The 17,960-nt window shown below is 40.4% G+C and overlaps 1 protein-coding gene across 4 annotated transcripts in view; it reads left to right on the top strand.

Annotated features, from left to right (window-relative positions):
* THADA (THADA armadillo repeat containing) overlaps nt 1–17,960 on the top strand; it is a 307,233-nt gene that overhangs the window by 108,547 nt on the left and 180,726 nt on the right. The gene's annotated exons all lie outside the window — the stretch shown is intronic.

Below are 17,960 nucleotides of genomic sequence, written 5' to 3'. Positions count from 1 at the left end.
GGCCTTACACATCTCTGCCTCCATGGTGTCCTCGTGCAGCCCCACCTCCTGCACATACTTGCTCCTCCTTCAAGCTCCCCACGCCCCTGGGAAAGGGGACTCCTAGCTGTCCTTCAAGGCCAGGAGTCACCTAGACTAGTTTAGGACCTCTCTTCCTCTGCATTTCCAAATCTGTCAGCCTCCTGGTTGCCTTCCCTCCTGTGAAACTAGCCTTCCCTGAGCATCCCTTTGGAGGCTCTCCCCTCTGCTTTGGTCTCCAGAGCCCGGTTATGCCACTCTGTTGGCTCTTACCACACCAGTCCTTCAATCATGCTTTGTTTTAATTTCTGTCTAATTTTTTAAACTTGATTTTAAGTCCTTGAGGCTTAAAATTGTATCTTCTATGTGCTAGTGTCCTCCAGAGCACTTAACTTACTTTTAAGCACGTGTTTGTCCCTTGGTTGATGGATTGGTGCATGTCTAGGCCCAGGGCTTGATCATTAGCAGTCAGTAAAGACAGCGAGCTATTTTCAAAACCACTGGGTACCTTTGTACCAGGTTTATTTTTTTGGCTTGTCAGCTTGGTAGTGGAGATGTCAGGCCCAGTTCTGTCCAGAAAATCTGTTTTCCAAATCTTTGCATGAACAGAATGGTGTTACAGTCACACCCTGGAGCAGTTTCACCTGGGTACTGCCAACTCTTTCTTATGCTGACTAGCTGACCTATGTGGAGTGTTCCTCAGATCTCATTTCAGCTTTCTGGGATACTTTTATTCTTAATTAAAGGAAAGCTTATTTCTAAGACCTTTCTTGAACCAAAGGCAACTGATTATTCATTAAATGTTTACTTTCTTGACTTGAATTCACTTCAGCGGGTTATAACTCAGGTGGGGATTATGCCTTGACAGTGATCTGACAAGGTCCTTGTTCATGGTAGTTATTGACTTTTCCAGTATGAACCATTTCAATGTAGCAGGAAGCCAGTATCCTGGTGTCTGAACCATATAAGGAACTGGCTTTTTAAAAATTTTGTGTTTTGAGTTTGAGGAAGAGGCAAGCTGTGCCAAGTTGGGACTTTCGAGACTTCAATGCTTAACTCATTTGATCTAAAAATTACTGGCAAAATTATTACTTTTGCGAAGTATAAAACCAACTCTCAGAATAGCGAATGCCCTGATGTGACTGACACAGCATGCTTTAAGGCTTCTGAAAGCTTGGGCCACACTCTAAGAAGAGATTTTAATAGACCAGTCTGAACCCAGTGCACACAGTAGTCAATCCTTCACATTTGTATACTGCTTTTTGACACTCCTGTGTTTATTCATTCAACAAATAATTTTTGAGCACCAGCTAGGAGCCAGGCATTGTTCCAGGTTCATGGGATACAATTATGAGCAATCACCAAATATTTCACTTCTCTGTTATTTTGAATTTTGATTTCTAATCTGTTTCCTCTAACTAGAATGTTAGCTCCTTGGAGGTGGATCTTCGTCTCATTCACTGCTCTATCTCCAGCACCTAGAGCAGTGCCTGACACATAGCAGAAGCCCAGTACATATTTATCAGTTTACAAGTCAAGTTCTACAGTGAGGAAAGGAAGGGTTGCTGCTGTAATGGCACATGGGAGATACATGTCATCTGGGCTTGGAGGAATCCAGAAAGACACCCTAGAGCAAGAAAGATAATGGCTGAACAAAAGGATATGCAATATTTACTTGGGAAAGGGCAGGTGAGGTAGAGGGTGACCGCTCCTGTGCGGAAGTCTGGGGGTGACAGTGAGTCATCACAACACACAATTGCTGTGCTGTGTGCAAGGGAGGCGTGGCATGAGATGAGGTGATGACCTTGCCTGCCGACTTGAGGACACAGGAGCAAGGAGAGTATTTTAAGCACAGGTGTAATAGGATTAAATTTGTTTTAGTTTGATCATTTTGGCCACAGTGTAGAGAACACACTGAAGCTGGATTAGGAGTAAACGTTGAAGATTTGGAGATCAGTTTGTTTGAATATCTTTGTTTCTTAGGATAATATAGACAATGGTACCCAGACATTTGGACTTCATGAACCAACCAAAAAAAAAGGACATTAAAAAACATCCCACTTGAATTAGGAGATTGGGATTGACATATATACACCAGTATGTATAAAATAAATAACTAATAAGAACCTGCTGTATTAAAAAAATAAATAGAATAAAATTTAAAAACAAAACATCCCACTTCTCAGACTCATTTCATAAAATAAAGAACGTTTTGGGACTTCCCTGGTGGGGCAGTGGTTAAGAATCTGCCTGCCAATGCAGAGGACACGTGTTCAAGCCCTGGTCCGGGAAGATCCCACATGCCACGGAGCAACTAAGCCCGTGCACCACAACTACTGAGCCTGCGCTCTAGAGCCCGTGAGCCACAACTACTGAGCCTGCGTGCTGCAACTACTGAAGCCCGCGTACCTAGAGCCCATGCGCCACAACAAGAGAAGCCACCGCAGTGAGAAGCCCACGCACTGCAACAAAGAGTAGCCCTGGCTCACCGCAACCAGAGAAAGCCTGTGTGCAGTAACGAAGACCCAACGCAGCCATAAATAAATAAATAAATTTATTTATTTATTTTAAAAAAATTATAAAGAAAGAACATTTTAACATACATGCCCACAAATACACATACACTACACTCACAGGAGAATCTCAAATAAATGTTAGATATTTAAATGTAATACGTTTAGCTCTATGTATATTGCCCTGGTTTTTCTCATTTTCCTCATGAATGGGCACCTATGTGGTCTGATATTTGTAAAGGTGATCCAGCCTAAGGAAGAAATATTGGTGATCTGAATTAGAATAGTGACAATGGAAATTGAAAGAAGTGAACAGAATTAAGGAATAGGAGGCAGAATCAGCAGAAATTGATGATTTCAAAGTACTTTCAGATCTCTTACCTCATTTGATGCTAACCAGGTAACATAGGTACGTTAGGCATAATTATCCCCATTTAACAGGTGAGGAAACTGAGACTTGGAAGTTAAGTGACTTACCTGAGTCACATATCTGAGTAATAGCAGAATTGAATCACCATTAAAATGGTGCGGAACTCTGGATATGTGGCTCCCTCACCCCACCCCTTTTTGGTTTTTTTCAAATTTCAGGGAAGAAAGGAAAAGGAATTGTGGGCTCCCTGTGAGTCATGTCTTTTAGGGCGAAACATATGATATTGTCCAACCTTAGAATAAAACAATATTTTAGTGATGACTGATTTATCCTTATTTTGCAACATCATCCATTACCAATCCATGAACTTGAGTAACCCGATTTAAATTAGGCCAGAGGAGACTAAGAGGCTTCTTTGTCTATATTTTCATTTTTATCCTGTGTTACCCTTTGTCCTTTCTATAAATAAGCCTTGGCCACCCTATTTATGCGTTTCTGTTGGGGGAGTGAGGCTTTGTATGTAAGAATATTTATTGCCTACCACCTGTTTTGTTGTTTTTTTCCCTTTTCTTCCTTAGTGTGCTTGCAGATTAGAGTTATTTGGTGCTATATGAATTTTTAAAAGAATGGTGTAGACTTTACAATGGACTACCCCTTGTTGAAGGGCAAAGAAAGGAAGTGGAAGTAAATACAAAGAACAAAATTGGACTTAAAGGAGGAAAAAATGAAGCAATAACAATTTGAATCGGACAAAAGTAAAAAATGTATTAGAAAATATTTGTGGGCAGTTCCCTGTAAATGGCCTTATAAACAACATTTTTGGTCTGTAGTCATAAAATCCTCTGACCTACGAAACACCAATTTAATGGAATTAATTAAAAATAAGGTGAAATGCCAAAATTTACATATGAAAACAATTAGTGACTGTTCCTTCAATTAGTTATTTTTATTTAGTCTTCATATCAACCATTTTTGTAAGCTCCTTGTTTTCTGGCAAATTTGGAGACTTTTTGGAAAACTATTGGCGTGACTTTAAATTATTTCTGTACAGACTCAGTGGCTAGCTAGCTGGTCTATTGTAATCACAAATAATTATGAGAAATATGGTTTTCCTTTTCCAAGGATGAAATATACTTTTTTTTTTTTTTTTGCGGTACGCGGGCCTCTCCCGTTGCGGAGCACAGGCTCGGGACGCGCAGGCTCAGCGGCCATGGCTCACGGGCCCAGCCACTCCGCGGCATGTGGGATCTTCCCGCACCGGGGCACGAACCCGTGTCCCCTGCATCGGCAGGCGGACTCTCAACCATTGCACCACCAGGGAAGCCCTGAAATATACTTTTATTGAAGCATCTGCACCTATTTGTGTGTATATTCAGTTATGGAAGTGTCTGTTTTTACTAGTAAAATGAGCACATCAAAAGCAAACACTGGGGGCTTCCCTGGTGGCGCAGTGGTTGAGAGTCCGCCTGCCAATGCAGGGGACACGGGTTCGTGCCCCGGTGCGGGAAGATCCCACATGCCGCGGAGTGGCTGGGCCCGTGAGCCATGGCCGCTGAGCCTGCGCGTCCCGAGCCTGTGCTCCGCAACGGGAGAGGCCACAACAGTGAGAGGCTCGCATACGGCAAAAAAAAAAAAGCAAATACTGGGACTTCCCTCGTGATGCTGTGGTTAAGAATCCGCCTGCCAATGCAGGGGACATGGGTTTGAACCCTGTCCAGGAAGATCCCACATGCCACAGAGCAACTAAGCCCGTGTACCACAACTATCACCCTAGAGCCTGTGCTCTAGAGCCTGCGAGCCACAACTACTGAGCCCGTGTGCCACAGCTACTGAAGCCCATGTGCCTAGAGCCTGTGCTCTGCTACAAGGGAAGCCACCGCAATGAGAAGCCCGCACACCACAACAGAGTAGTCCCCGCTTGCCGCAACTAGAGAAAGCCCACGCACAGCAACGAAGACCCAACGCAGCCAAAAATAAATAAATAAATTTATTTTTAAAAAACAAAAAGAAAGAAAGCTCTATGAAAGCCTTAAAAAACAACAACAAATACTGTTTTTTTAGAATATGTGACTGGAAGAATGTGAGAGAAGCATTGTATACCATCATTTTTATTGTCTCATATCCATCGTGTGTGTGTGTGTGTGTGTGTGTTGTTTGTGTTGTTTGTGTTTAGATGCCCTAACCATGTTTTTTTCTACCAATATGGATTCATCCATCCCATTTTATAGCTGTCTTCCTGGCCTTTGACTCTTACATATATAGTTTGGTGTATGATTACTGCAAAGTATAGGTGTTAATATATTCAGAATACTAAGTAAAATTTTTTGTGCCAAACCCACATTTTACTCATGTTTTCAATGCGGCACTTCATGTATTTTTAAAAGGTATTTGTGTGGCAAGAGTGAAAGTGACTTGTGTTCTCTGGTACTCTTAGTTAGATCTTAGAATCTCAGAGTGTGTTGACCTTAATGGTAATTTGTACCAATCTCCTCTCTATTCCTTTCATCTCATCTTTTATTAAAGTGGGGAGGGGAACAAAGAGGGGTGGGTAGCAGGAGCCAAGGCCAAAGAACAATGCATGTGTAATTGGATGAGAAGGTACAGTGTTAGATTTGTCCATGTATTATCTCATTTCTCACAGTAAATCCACAGAGTAGGCACTATTATTCCCATTTCATAGAAAACAAAGTGGAAAGGTACTCAGCAAGGTTGGATAAATCACCCAAGGTTAGTTACACTACCAATAAGTAATCCTCCTCTGGTCTGGCTGATTCCAAACCTTTGCTCTTTCTTTACATTGTGATTCCTCATTTCCACTCCACCACAGAATAAATAATCTATGGAACACGGTTTCAAATTTTAATCCATGATGTAGTAGAAGTCTTTTCTAAAATAAAATGTTGTGCATATTATGTAAAAATATTTTGCCTTTGAAAATAGGCTTAATATAGGCAGATAAGTAATATTTCAACTGCCTTAGTTTATGTGTCATATTTTTACCTTTGTCTGAACTCATGGCATTATTTTACTTTCAATGTGATTATATAATTAAGATGGATATTTGGCTTAACATTTGTGAGTTTTACGCATTTTTAAGACTTGACTTGGAGGTATTTATATACTTCAAATATTTACTGGGAAGTATCTTTGCAAGGTTAGGTGAAACATTTTACCAAGCTCCCATTTTCAATGTCTCTGTTGGGAAAGGTTAAATAGTACTGTAGAGTAGTCTTTTGGCATTCAAGCAGTTCCTCTGCTCAAATAACGATGACTGTAATTGGCGGTCTTAGTAATAAGGTCATAAAGTCAAAAAGAGTTACCACAGTGTGGTCACCATTTTGACCATAAGGAACAGTATGTAAAAGTTGGTTAACTGGAAGGATTTCCTGCCTCCTTAGTAACTATTGTGTCTCTGTTTCTTTAGAGTCATAGCCAAATTGGAAAGAAGGGGAAAATGTTTTATGTAGAACATTTTGCATTTAGAATGGTGCTCTTTAGATTCACATGATGAAAAGCTTCTACAGAGAGAAGAAAACCAGAAACCATCCTTTGAATAAAATGCCTTTCTGCTGTATTGCTTGTTCAGGGTGGTCTTCATTGTGCCGCCTTCTTGTTGGCCTGTTTTCTAAACCCTGTTTGACACATTATGGAACTTCGTGTTTTTAACAGATAGAATTATTCTTTGCATTGGAATGTGTGTGTTTGTGCAACAGGGAGGCAAGTACCACAGTCATTCCAAGAAACAGCCGCCACCTAAAATTTATAATCAATATTAGAAGAAGAATAGAGATTAAAAAACAAACAAAAAAGGAATTGAATAGAAGCAGATATAGGGACCAGAAGAAAGCTTAAAATGAAAAAAAGGTAAATTAACACTCTCAGGGAAATGGGATAAAATTGATTACATGAAATAAGAACAGGATGGTATTTTTAAAAGAGCCATCTGAATAAGAAAGCACTTGTAAGGGGCCTTCCCCGGCAGTCCAATGGTTAGGACTCCTCGCTTCCACCGCAGGGGGCACGAGTTCGATCTCTTGTCGGGGAAGTTCCCTGACTAAGATCCAGCATGCTGTGTGGCGCAGCCAAAAAAAGGGAAGGAAGGAAGAAGAGAAGAAAGAAAAGGGAAGGAAAGAAGGGAGAGAGGGAGGGAGCTGTAGGAAATTAAGAAAATATGATAGCCCAAATAAAAATTTCAAAACATAGGATGGAAGACGGAGTAAAAGAACCCTTTCAGGGGCAAAAACTAAAGAGATCAAGAGAGATGGAATGTGGGAAAAAAAATGTGAAAATTAGAAGTTTATTTCAGGCGGTTCAATATCCAACTTAAATTTGAGTTCAAAAGGGAGAGCAGAGCAAAGTGAGGGCAGGAAATTGTCAAAGAAATAGCACAGGAAAATTTCCTAGAACTAAAGGGTACAAATTCTAGTACAGTGAATGAAAAATGATCCACACCAAGACACATCATCATGGAATTTCTAAAATTTTGTAGAGTTTAAAAAAAAAAACAACAGTTCACATGTGGAGAATTAAGGATCAAAATGGCAAAAGACTTAGAAGATATGAGAGATACCCTCAACATTCTGATGGAGTATGATTTCCTTTTATTTTGTAGTCAGCTAGATTATCGATCAAATACAGAGATAAAATAATAAGAATATACTTTTATTCAAAACATTTTTTAAAATTAAGGACAAGGAAAACTTGATTTTTCTCTACTTACTGAACATAAATGAGTAAAGCACCTAAATACTTTTTAAAAAGCGAGTTGCTGAACAGTATTTAACACACACACCTATGTTTGCCAATCCTCCAAAACAACTGTGTGTATCATATGTTTAATTTCAGTGTTTTTATACATGTATAGAAAAGGTCTAGAATGGGCCACTGTGAAATTTCTTTTACTACTTACTCATCTGTATATTGTCTAGGGTTTTTTAAATGAGTGTATATTAATTATATTGATAATTAATAGAATATAACTAAAAAGAGGGGAAGAAAAGAGACATGATTTATTCCTTAATTTATTTTTGAAAATGTAAGCAGTGCATGCTATGTCTGTCTCTTCTCCTAGGTGCTGTAGGAGATACAGTTGAAGTAGCAAACACAGCCTCAGCCTTTGAAGGATTTGGGGTCTGGCTGTTAAGGGGAAACACGCATGGAAGGGAATGGCTCCCAGCCGTGTTGAAAGTCTGCCTCTGTGTGATCTCAATGTACAGGCTGCTCTCAGGGCCAAGCAGATGGCTTTCCAGGGTCTGTGAAGAGATGGCAGCCTACTTACTTGAGAGTACTTTAAAAAAACAGCATTCGTGAGAATACCAAACAAGAACCCTGATCCTGGAATGTCTAATTTAATAAATTTCATTTGCATTTCTACAGAAACCAACATGCTTCCAGCTGCCAAACCCAGAAGCCAGAGGTTAGGGTTTTAAATAATAATAACAATAATGAGTTATACTTATTCCAGATTAGTTTTCTGGCTCTCCAAAAAATAAATGGCGAAGATGTCCAAAATGTTCTTTTTCACAACTCTGCCAAACGCTGGCTTTTCCTCTTCGTCTGGAGATCCAGCCAATCTGTTGAAAATTATCCCATTTTTTTGATTACTTCCAGGCAGTTGTTCAGAGAGAAGACTAAATCCTGCAGTCTAAGATGGACATCCACTAAGTGGAGACTCTTTTCCATACAGCAGAAGAAATCACACTTTGATTTCTGAGTCTTATTTCTTCTAGCTGTGAATTTGGGGAAATGTACATCAGACATCACATCATACCTCATTACGGACAGTGTTGTGTATTTATTGGGAATGTAACATTTGCCTGGTGACTCCTTGGTTTTTCTGTTTTTGTTTTTTTCTTTGTAAATAAGCCTTGGCCTGAGTATAAACTTACAAAAAAACATGGACTCACTAGGGAGAAGGAAGCCTTGAGCCTGAATAAGAACAAGCATATACACTCTCTTTTCTGGTTTGATTTGCATGAGATTTAGAGGGTTTTTTTCCTTTGTATTTTTGTTTTTAGTTTTTTTTGGGGGGGGGCGGCTGTGGTGGCGAGAGTGGTTAAGTGTTGTAGTGTATTAGTAAGATTTTCTTAATTTGAATATAGAAGAGACTTGAGACTATTAGATCAAATGGAATGTCTGTGGTCCATTGATCTCTGAAAATGCTTTGTAAGAGCAGATGGATAGATTTTTGAAGTTTAGTTGAGCTGGCGGGTTGCCTGCTCATCTATTCCCTTTAAAGTCAGTGGGTGGGCCAGGCTCAGTGTATGGAAGTGGAAGCTCAGGTAGGGAATCTTAATCTAAGTTGACCAGGGCTGATTGACAGCAGTGGAGAGATCGCTATCTGATCCAATAATGAGGACATGAACTCCTTTGAAAACTGGCCTATCTGGGCCATAGTGTCCTCTGCTCGTTAAGCAGATGCCTGGCACAGGATGGTTGGATTACCTGTGTAATAGAAACCCTGAAAAGTCTAGTGGCTAGATTGGGAAACAAGGCAATTGGGTTCTAGTTGTGCACTTTCCCCCCAGCTTGTATTTTGATCTTGGGAGACTCACGTACTTCTTCTGGGCACTGGTTTCCTCATCTGGAAGATTAAGCGATTAGAGTACTAGACCTCTCTGAGGGTCCTTCTCATTCTAATATTTTCCTTGAAGTCTGGAACTCTTGTTGGCACCTTCCCCTCGCTTTCATAATAAGAATTGGCAAATTGATATTAGCCTTAATGAAAATGTCTATAAGGTTTAGAGTAGGAGCTTGAAAAAATTAATTGAATGAAAGCATTACAGGGATAGAAACCAAAAAGCTTTTATTCTGAAATATTGGACCTTTTGCTAAATTAGTCTATTAACTGTTAATGAGTAAAAAAGAAATTTCTAGGTGATTTCTTGCTGGAATTTTGGATGAGAATGAGGCCAGTTCAGCACTGTTTGAACTGTTTGCATGTTTAGTGCATTTGCTTGACTAGGGTTTTAATACCTGTATGATACTCTTTAGAATTACCAAATAAGAGTTTTTTAATCCTGTATATATTTTTAGAGTCAGACTGTTGGGGAATGGACCCCTATGGTTGAAAAGAAGACAGCCCATCCTTTTCTGGGGCAAGATTTGTGGAGGGAGTTCTAAGAAAACAGTAAGAAGCCAGCAGATATTTACTGAGTGTTCCATGTACTAGCACCATTCTAGGTGTTGAGGTTAGAGATGAAATAACAATTTTTAGTCTCAAGGATCTAACCTCCTAGTAAGAGGAGACAGACTTGGAACATGTTTTAATGAACAGCAGTAACTATTAATGTTATGAAAAAGATGAAATCATTATTGTAGGGACAGATGGAGTATGCTTTTTGAACTAGAGAGGTTTGAAAAGATGGGAATAAGGAAGTAAAGAGGTAGGGTGTGTGGACAGCTGTCTGAGTTTCACTTTGTCTTCCGAAGCCTTCACTCTCTAAACTGTGACTCTTGAGCTCACATAGGTGTATCAGAGCCTGTGGTTGCAAAGGATAAGATGGAGGCCAAACTGATGATCCCTCACCTCAGCCCTGCTTCAACCAGAACAGTTCTAGTTTGTTGTTGGTTTTTTGTTTTTTTTTTTTAAGTTTTAAATATTGAGATTATAGTTGAAAAAAGTGGTCCATAGCTTTAAAGATTTGGAAAACAGCTGGCTTGGAATAAACCAGTTATGTTCATTCTTGCCCTTAGTGACTTAACTCTTATGTTTCCACAGTTGTGCTAGGCAGATAATGGCCCCCCCCAGAACCTGTAAATGTTACCTTGTAAGCAAAGGGGGTCTTCGGAGATGTGATTAAATTAAGGATCTTTTGATGGGGAGATTATCTCGGATTATTTGGTTGGGATAATGTAATCACTGATAAGAGGGAGGCAGGGGAGATTTGAGAGACAGAAGAGAAAGCAGTGTGACCACAGAGGCAGCGATTGGAGTAATGGAGCTACAGGCAAAGAATGCCAGCAGCCACCCAAAGCTAGAAGAGGTTAAGGATTGTATTCTCCCCTAGAGTCTCTGGAGGTGCCCCACTGACTCTTTGATTTTGGACTGTTGATACTGATTTCAGATTTCTGGCCTCCAGAGCTGTGAGAGTTAAATTATGGGTTCCTTGTTATCAGGGTCCCTTTTATTTAGCATATTACCTTTTCCACAGAGTATAACTCAGTGCCTTGAATGTTATAACTGTGCTTCAGTTACCTATTGCTGCATAACAAACATCCCCAAATTTAGTGGCTTAAAATAACAACAGGTTTTTTTTTGTTTTTTTGTGTGGTACACAGGCCTCTCACTGTTGTGACCTCTCCCGTTGCGGAGCACAGGCTCTGGACGCGCAGGCTCAGTGGCCATGGCTCACGGGCCCAGCCACTCCGTGGCATGTGGGATCTTCCCAGACCGGGGCACAAACCCATGTCCCCTGCAGGCAGACTCTCAACCACTGCGCCACCAGGGAAGCCCAACAACAGTTTTTTATTTCTCACAATTCTGTGGGTTGGCTGGGTTCAGCTGGGTGGTTCTTTACTGTGTGGTGTCATCTGGGATCACTCAAGTGGAAGCATTCATCTGAGATGTCACCTGGGGGCGGGGGGCTAGAGGGGCCTCTCTAGCAGAGTAGTCACATCCTCAAGACAGTGAATACAGAAGCTGCCTTGCTTCGTGGAGCCTAAGGCACTTCCACTACCTCCTTTTGATCAGAGAAGGCACAGGGCTAGACTAGAGTCCAGGGGAAAGGAGATAGACCCTACCTCCTGAAGGGATGGAGGCCTGCACATATAGGGCAGTAGGAACTGTTGTCGGCCATCTTTGGAAACAGTCTACCACAAACTGTTTCGAAAATGATTATTGAATTAACCCAGATAGACTGATTCTGAGATTTTATATGTAAGGAGATTCAGTAAGAAACATTTTCTAAGAAAAAAATTTCTGTTATAAAAAAAATCCAATATAAGCTGCTAGGATGGGACCTTGCCCACATGAAGAATTCAAGAGATGCACGCTTACTGACCAGCTGGCTGGGTAAGGAGTGGAACTGTTATTTCCCAGCTCACTCCTGGCTAGTGATTTCACATGGGGAAGGGCAGGGCACTTCCAGAACCAAGACCTTTAACTTCCCTCCCTGGGTAGAGTATAGTGATGGCTGGTTTTGTGATTTGGAAGATTCTCCACCTGAAAAGCAGTTCCTGAAGGGAAGGATTAGAAAAACACGCGATGTGGCCAAGAATTTCATGGCTATCTACAGAGGTTAAGAAGGGAGATGAGACTGGCAGGAGACATGGTCAGAGTCAGTACCCTTAGAACGGAGGCCCTGAAAAAGATGCCTTTCCTTTAACTTCCTATACCATTTGCCTGAAATTTAGTAACAGGACTTCCTGGACCCATCACAGTGATTACAAGTGCTTCTTGGGTATAAGATTCTGACCCTGGGACCCCTGACATCCCTTTTATCCCGTCACTTATTCTTGCTTAATTATTAGTACTCTAGGGAGAAATTCTGGTGTCAGCCCCAGTCAGAGGTAGAGAGACGATTCTAGAAATGGAGTCAGACATGGTTCTCCTGGTGGGAGTCCAAATCCAGATTTCTCTTTTATTAGTTGTTTCTATTTTATGAGTTTGCATTTGATCATCCTTTGAAATGTGTTTGTGTGTGCTTTGTCTTCTTTGTAGGTTTGTTTGCATTTGGGAGCACTGTTTTTCTTAAGATGAGCTTGCTGTTTTTATCAGCAATCACCGTGGCAAGGGGACATAGGCCCTTAGGTGATTTCTCTCCTCTGGGGTGGATTTATAGGCCAGAATCTGGGGAGTAGCTAGGTTTTAATAGTTTATTGGGTTCCCATTTCAAATACAGACTGAAAACCTCCAGGCTTGTGCCTTCATCATTTGTTTCCATCTAATGACCAGTTTTATGGTGTTTTCTCCATGGCCTGTGAATTAAGTCCCGTTTTTTTTAAAACCAGGCACAAACTCTGCCTTTGCTGCTACTTACTATGTACTTCCTTACTCCTGCATGTTTTTGCTTGCCCTTGCTAGCTTTCTCTTTTTATACCTTTGTACATTATTACTCTGTTGATCCCTGTTCCTGAGATGATTGAGAATGATAGGGGGTATGTATGTAGGAATTGGGGGTGGATATGCCTTATTTTTACTTTTAACACGTTTCCCCAAGTGCTTCATTTCTTTGCTTGATAGTTTTCATCCTGATACTTTTGTGAAACTCAGAAGCACGTGCTTCCGGCATTTCAACTTTTCATATATATGGCCGATCTTAGGATACAGCTCTCTAAGAGAAATAGAAGCTTGATTCAATTGAAGGTTCCTCTAGGCTGTTAGATGGCAGGGTGGATTCACAGACTACCAAAATGACCAAAGCTCAGATGCTCTCAAAAACTAGACTCTCTTGGCATTACCAAGATTAGATGTGGAATGTGCAGACAAAAGGGCAGCACTGAATGTGGCTGGATTAGGACTGCTCTCCCCACACAGCTTAGCCAAGACGGGATGAGTTGTTCTGGATGGTGTCTGGATTAGTGCCCCAAACCTATGTTCAAGCATAGGAGAGGCACAGAGAGCGCACCACACAGAGGCTACTACCTTAAGATGGGTTCAGATTGATAATGGAACAGTGTCCTTGATATATTGTGAAGTGTAAGATTATTGAGCGGTATGTAAGGAGGAGAAAGGTATAGACAGACCTCAGAACAGACTGGTAGCTATCTTTGGGTAGTGTGTTTGTGGTGAATTTTAGGTTTTTCTTTGCAGTGTTCTTTATTATCTAATTTTTTCTCGATAAATAAGAAGTGCTGGAATGTGTTTAAAATCGCTTTTTGAAATAAAACAAAATGGTGCCGGGCAAGCATTTTCTTTCATTCAGTAAACCTCTCTTGCTAGCCTACTCTGTTCTCGGCCCCAGCTGGGCTCTGGGGGAGTCCAGCACTGAACATGGCAGACCGAGGAGCGCCTTGGTGGAGATCACAGCCACTCTGTGCTCCTGACACCTTATTCTTGGTGCAAGGCAAGTGGATTTCTTCAAGCAGCTTCTGTGTTTCCCCCAAGAGCCTCTCATCGGTTGTGTCTGCATAATTCTTACCTGGTGGGATAGGGAATAACTCACCTTTTGTGTAGTCTGACAGTTCCAAGGTTGAAGCTGCTTATTCTCACTCTCTATCCTGGCTTGTTTGTTTTCTCCTGTGTCTGTCTGTTTTATCCCATTCAGAGTTTTTGCTGGTCTCCTTTGTCTTCCTAGGAGCTTGAACTTACAGAGGTTCAGTTTTTCCTTCTTATCATTTCTCTTGTTTCCTGTAAGGTTGCTGGGCTAGTTTTTGGCCACGTAGATAAACAGGTTTGAAATGCCTGTCACTGGTGAATTTACCCCCAGGGCTTGCTATATCGGGGGAGGTAACATATCAGCCTGTTGGCTTATTTGGGGGAGCTAGAATCAAACAGTTTGCAAACCAGGGAGATGAGCTTTGTATATTTGTGTTTAGGAACATTTCGAGCCCTGGCAAGGTACTCAGTTTATTAATTCAGATGATGATTCTGAATGTCCTTAGATATAGCTAAGGATGCACTTTAAGAAATTATTAATTTGTTACCATCTTAGTCATAATTCCTTTTCTCCTTGACTTTGTCAAGGACTCTTTCGTCTAGCTTCATTCACTCAGCAACTGTTTATTAAGCACCAGCTGTGAACTGAGCGTCATACTTAGTACCTGAGATAATATGGAGAAATAAGATAGATATAGTTAGTCTCTGCCTGTGCAGAACGTGTAATCAGTGGGAGAAATAAGTAAATTGGAAGTTCTATGTATGAACTGCTATATATGGGGAGGTTGTAGATTATAGTGTAAGACCAATGTTAGGCACCTAACCCACATTTGCGCCATCAGGGAAGGTGTCCTGGAAGAAGCTGGCCTAAGCCTCAAATTGAAGGATTATTTGGAGTTAGTCTGGGGTGGGGGAGGGCAGACGTATTCCTCGCAGAAAGTATATTTGCCAACATCTGGAGACTAGAAAGAGCATGTAATGTTGATAGAACCAAAAGAAACTCTGCATGGCTGGGTTTGAAGGTGGAGAGGCAAGAGATAGCTGGACAAGTGAGTCAGATTAAGCAGAACTTTGAAAATCAGGCTAAAGAGTTTAGACTGTCCAAAAAGCAGTAGGGAGCCATTAATCTCCTAATGTGGCATGATTAGCTTTGTATTTTAAAGAGAGAATTCTTATCACAACAGAGAGTTACAGAGGGGGAAGATGTGAGGCAAAGAGATCAAGTGAGAGGCTGACATAGCATCTAGGCAAGAAATAATGGTGGTCAGACTTGTAAGTAGTGGGGATGGTGGGAAATAGACTCAACAGATACCCTGGAGGTAGAAGTAGCAAGATTTGCCTGTTGACTGGGTGTACTGGGAGTTTCAGGCTTGGCAGGTTGGGTGAGTAGTTAAGTGTCAGTTGGGTGGGTACCAGTCACTGAGAGAAGAAAAAAGGCATAAGGCATAGGTTTGAGGTCAACTATATTAGAATTTTTTTTTTCCTCTCTGGCTAATATTACTTATTCATTCATTGCCAAAATATTTACCAGTCAACCAGCATGTACATAGTATTGTGCTGTGTATCAAGAGAGATGCAGGGAGGTATAGATGCCTATAGATATTAATGCTGTAGTTGAGGTGAAAAGGTACACATTTAGTGAATGTCCATGGGGTCACCACATTTCTACTCTCTCTAGTCTGTCTGCTCTTGTCACCTCTCTCTCCTATTCAGATACTTTCAGTGCCTGTAAGACAGGTGAATCTATCTAGTCTGGCATTCAGATTTCTAAAAAATCGTATGTCATCCTATGTTTTCTGCTTTCTTGTCATGAAGTCCTGGGTTCAATCCCTGGTTGGGGAGCTAAGATCCTGCAAGCTGCACGGTGCAGCCAAAAAAAAAAAAAAAGCTTTAATTTTAGAATAGTAGCTCCTCAGCCCTTTTCTCTGGCATTATCATGGGCAGCAGAGCCAGTTATTTATCGAGGCAATTAATAGATGATGGTGATAACAACCATATGGTCTACTTAAGTGAGAATGCTTGTCTTTCTTATTCCCCCAAGAGATAATCAGGCCATTAAGGAATGACTTACTCCCCTGGAAATTAGTGACTGATTCCTTGAGAAGAGGTATCCACCAGGCTTTGTTGTGTAGATGGAGATGTTCTGTATGAGCAAATGTACTCAGGGATCCCAGTACTGAACTCTTAAGTTTTATTTTTAAGTGACTCTACTAAAAATGGAAGCTGATATTCTTGACCAGTTTTGCTTGGAGGTGGTAAGGAATGTAACATAGCCTGTAGTGGAATTGTTTTGTCTTCCCCCTCAATAAAACATTGACCTTGCAAAGCCCAGGTTTGCGATTTATTAACGATGAAATTTATACATGTTATCCTTTGTAACAGCAAGAGACTGGTAACAACCCAAAGCCCTAACCATTAGGGATTAAATCAGTTACACTCAACCATAATGTGGTTTACTCTGCAGCCATTAAATGGAAAGAAATAGTTCAGGGTGCCTGATATTGAATGACTTGGTAGATATAGTTTAGATGAAGAAAAATCAAGGTGCACAGCAGTATATGTAATATGCATATTTGTTGGGGGAAAAAAATCAAACGAAAGGTAAGTACTTAATGCACTGAATTTTTTATAAGAGAAAGCTAAGATACTTTTGCATAGTTTTCTATGAGGAGAGGCACTGGGCAGTCTAGTGTGTTTCTTATAATATTTATTAATTTTTTCCATAAAAATATCTAATAAGTACAAAAAGGATATGAGCTTATTTAACATAAAATGTCCAGTAAATGTTCAATAAATCTGTAACTTATTTATTGAGGATAAAGTAAGGATAGAATAAGGGATAAAGTAAGGGATAGAGTAAGGACTTTTTAAAAAATTTGATCTTACTGAATATGAAATAGGTATAAAAGAAAATTTATAACGTGGTAAGGTTTTAAAAGTATGCAACAAACAAAAGTAATCACTTCTCTCCAAAATAATGGGGAAATACCACTACATACCCACAAGGATGGCTAAAATGAAAAAAAAGACAACAGCAAATGTTGGAAGGGATATAGAGCCACTAGAATGCTTATTTGTTGTTGGGAGTGTAAAATGCTATAACTATTTTGGAAAACAGTCAGTTTTCTAAGAAGAATTAAAACATATGTCCACAAAAAACCTTGTGTAAGAATGTTCATAGCAGCTTTATTCATGAAAGCCAACAAACGGAAACAGTCCCTGTCTGTCAAGAGAAGAATGGATAAACAACCTTGTATATTCAAAAAGAATCAAACTATTGATATGTTGAATAACATGAATGAATCTCATAAGCTTTATGCTGAGTGAAAAAAGCCAGACACAAAAAGTTATGTAATGCATTATTACATTTATATGAAATTCTGGATTAGACAAAACCAAATTGTGGTGATAGAAATCAAATCATGGTTGCTTTGGGGATTCAGAATTGACTGGGAAAGGGGCACAAGGGAACTTTCTGGGATGATGGAAAATTACTGAGGCTTCATAGGGTTGGATTACATGAGTGTATGCATTTGTGAAAATTGATCGAATGGTACACTTAAGGTTTGAGCATTCCACTGTGTGTGAAATACACCCCAATTTTTAAACAATGATATTTGGGGTCTTCATTAATAGGAGCATGCATCTAGAGTTGCTAAGAAGGGCAAGTTGGGGAATATTTATGTTACCCCTTCAGAGTAATTCTTTAATAGTTTTGGAGACAGTACTTAACACCAAACGCTATGTTTAGCTTGAGCTTTTTTGTCGGTTGTACAGTTGGAGGACCTATTTTCAGAATCTTGTCAGAGTTCAGGGGGCAGTATTTATAAAGAGGGAAAAGGTAGCCCTCTCAGATTGGCGCCCCAGAGCTTCACATGCCATGTCTTCTGATAACCATGCTCCAGACCAGTGGGTCTCAGCTAGGAACCTTTTTTTCCCTCTCAGGGTACATTTGGCAATGTCCAGAGATATTTTTGGTTGTCAGCTGGTGGAAGGAGGAGGTGTTGAGCTACTGGCATCT

This window comes from Neophocaena asiaeorientalis, unplaced genomic scaffold (genome assembly GCF_003031525.2).
Source record: "Neophocaena asiaeorientalis asiaeorientalis breed wild unplaced genomic scaffold, Neophocaena_asiaeorientalis_V1.1 scaffold171, whole genome shotgun sequence".
Taxonomy (NCBI): domain Eukaryota; kingdom Metazoa; phylum Chordata; class Mammalia; order Artiodactyla; family Phocoenidae; genus Neophocaena; species Neophocaena asiaeorientalis.
The sequence above is the reverse complement of the archived record's forward strand: the minus strand, read 5'-3'. Positions and strand labels throughout refer to the sequence as shown.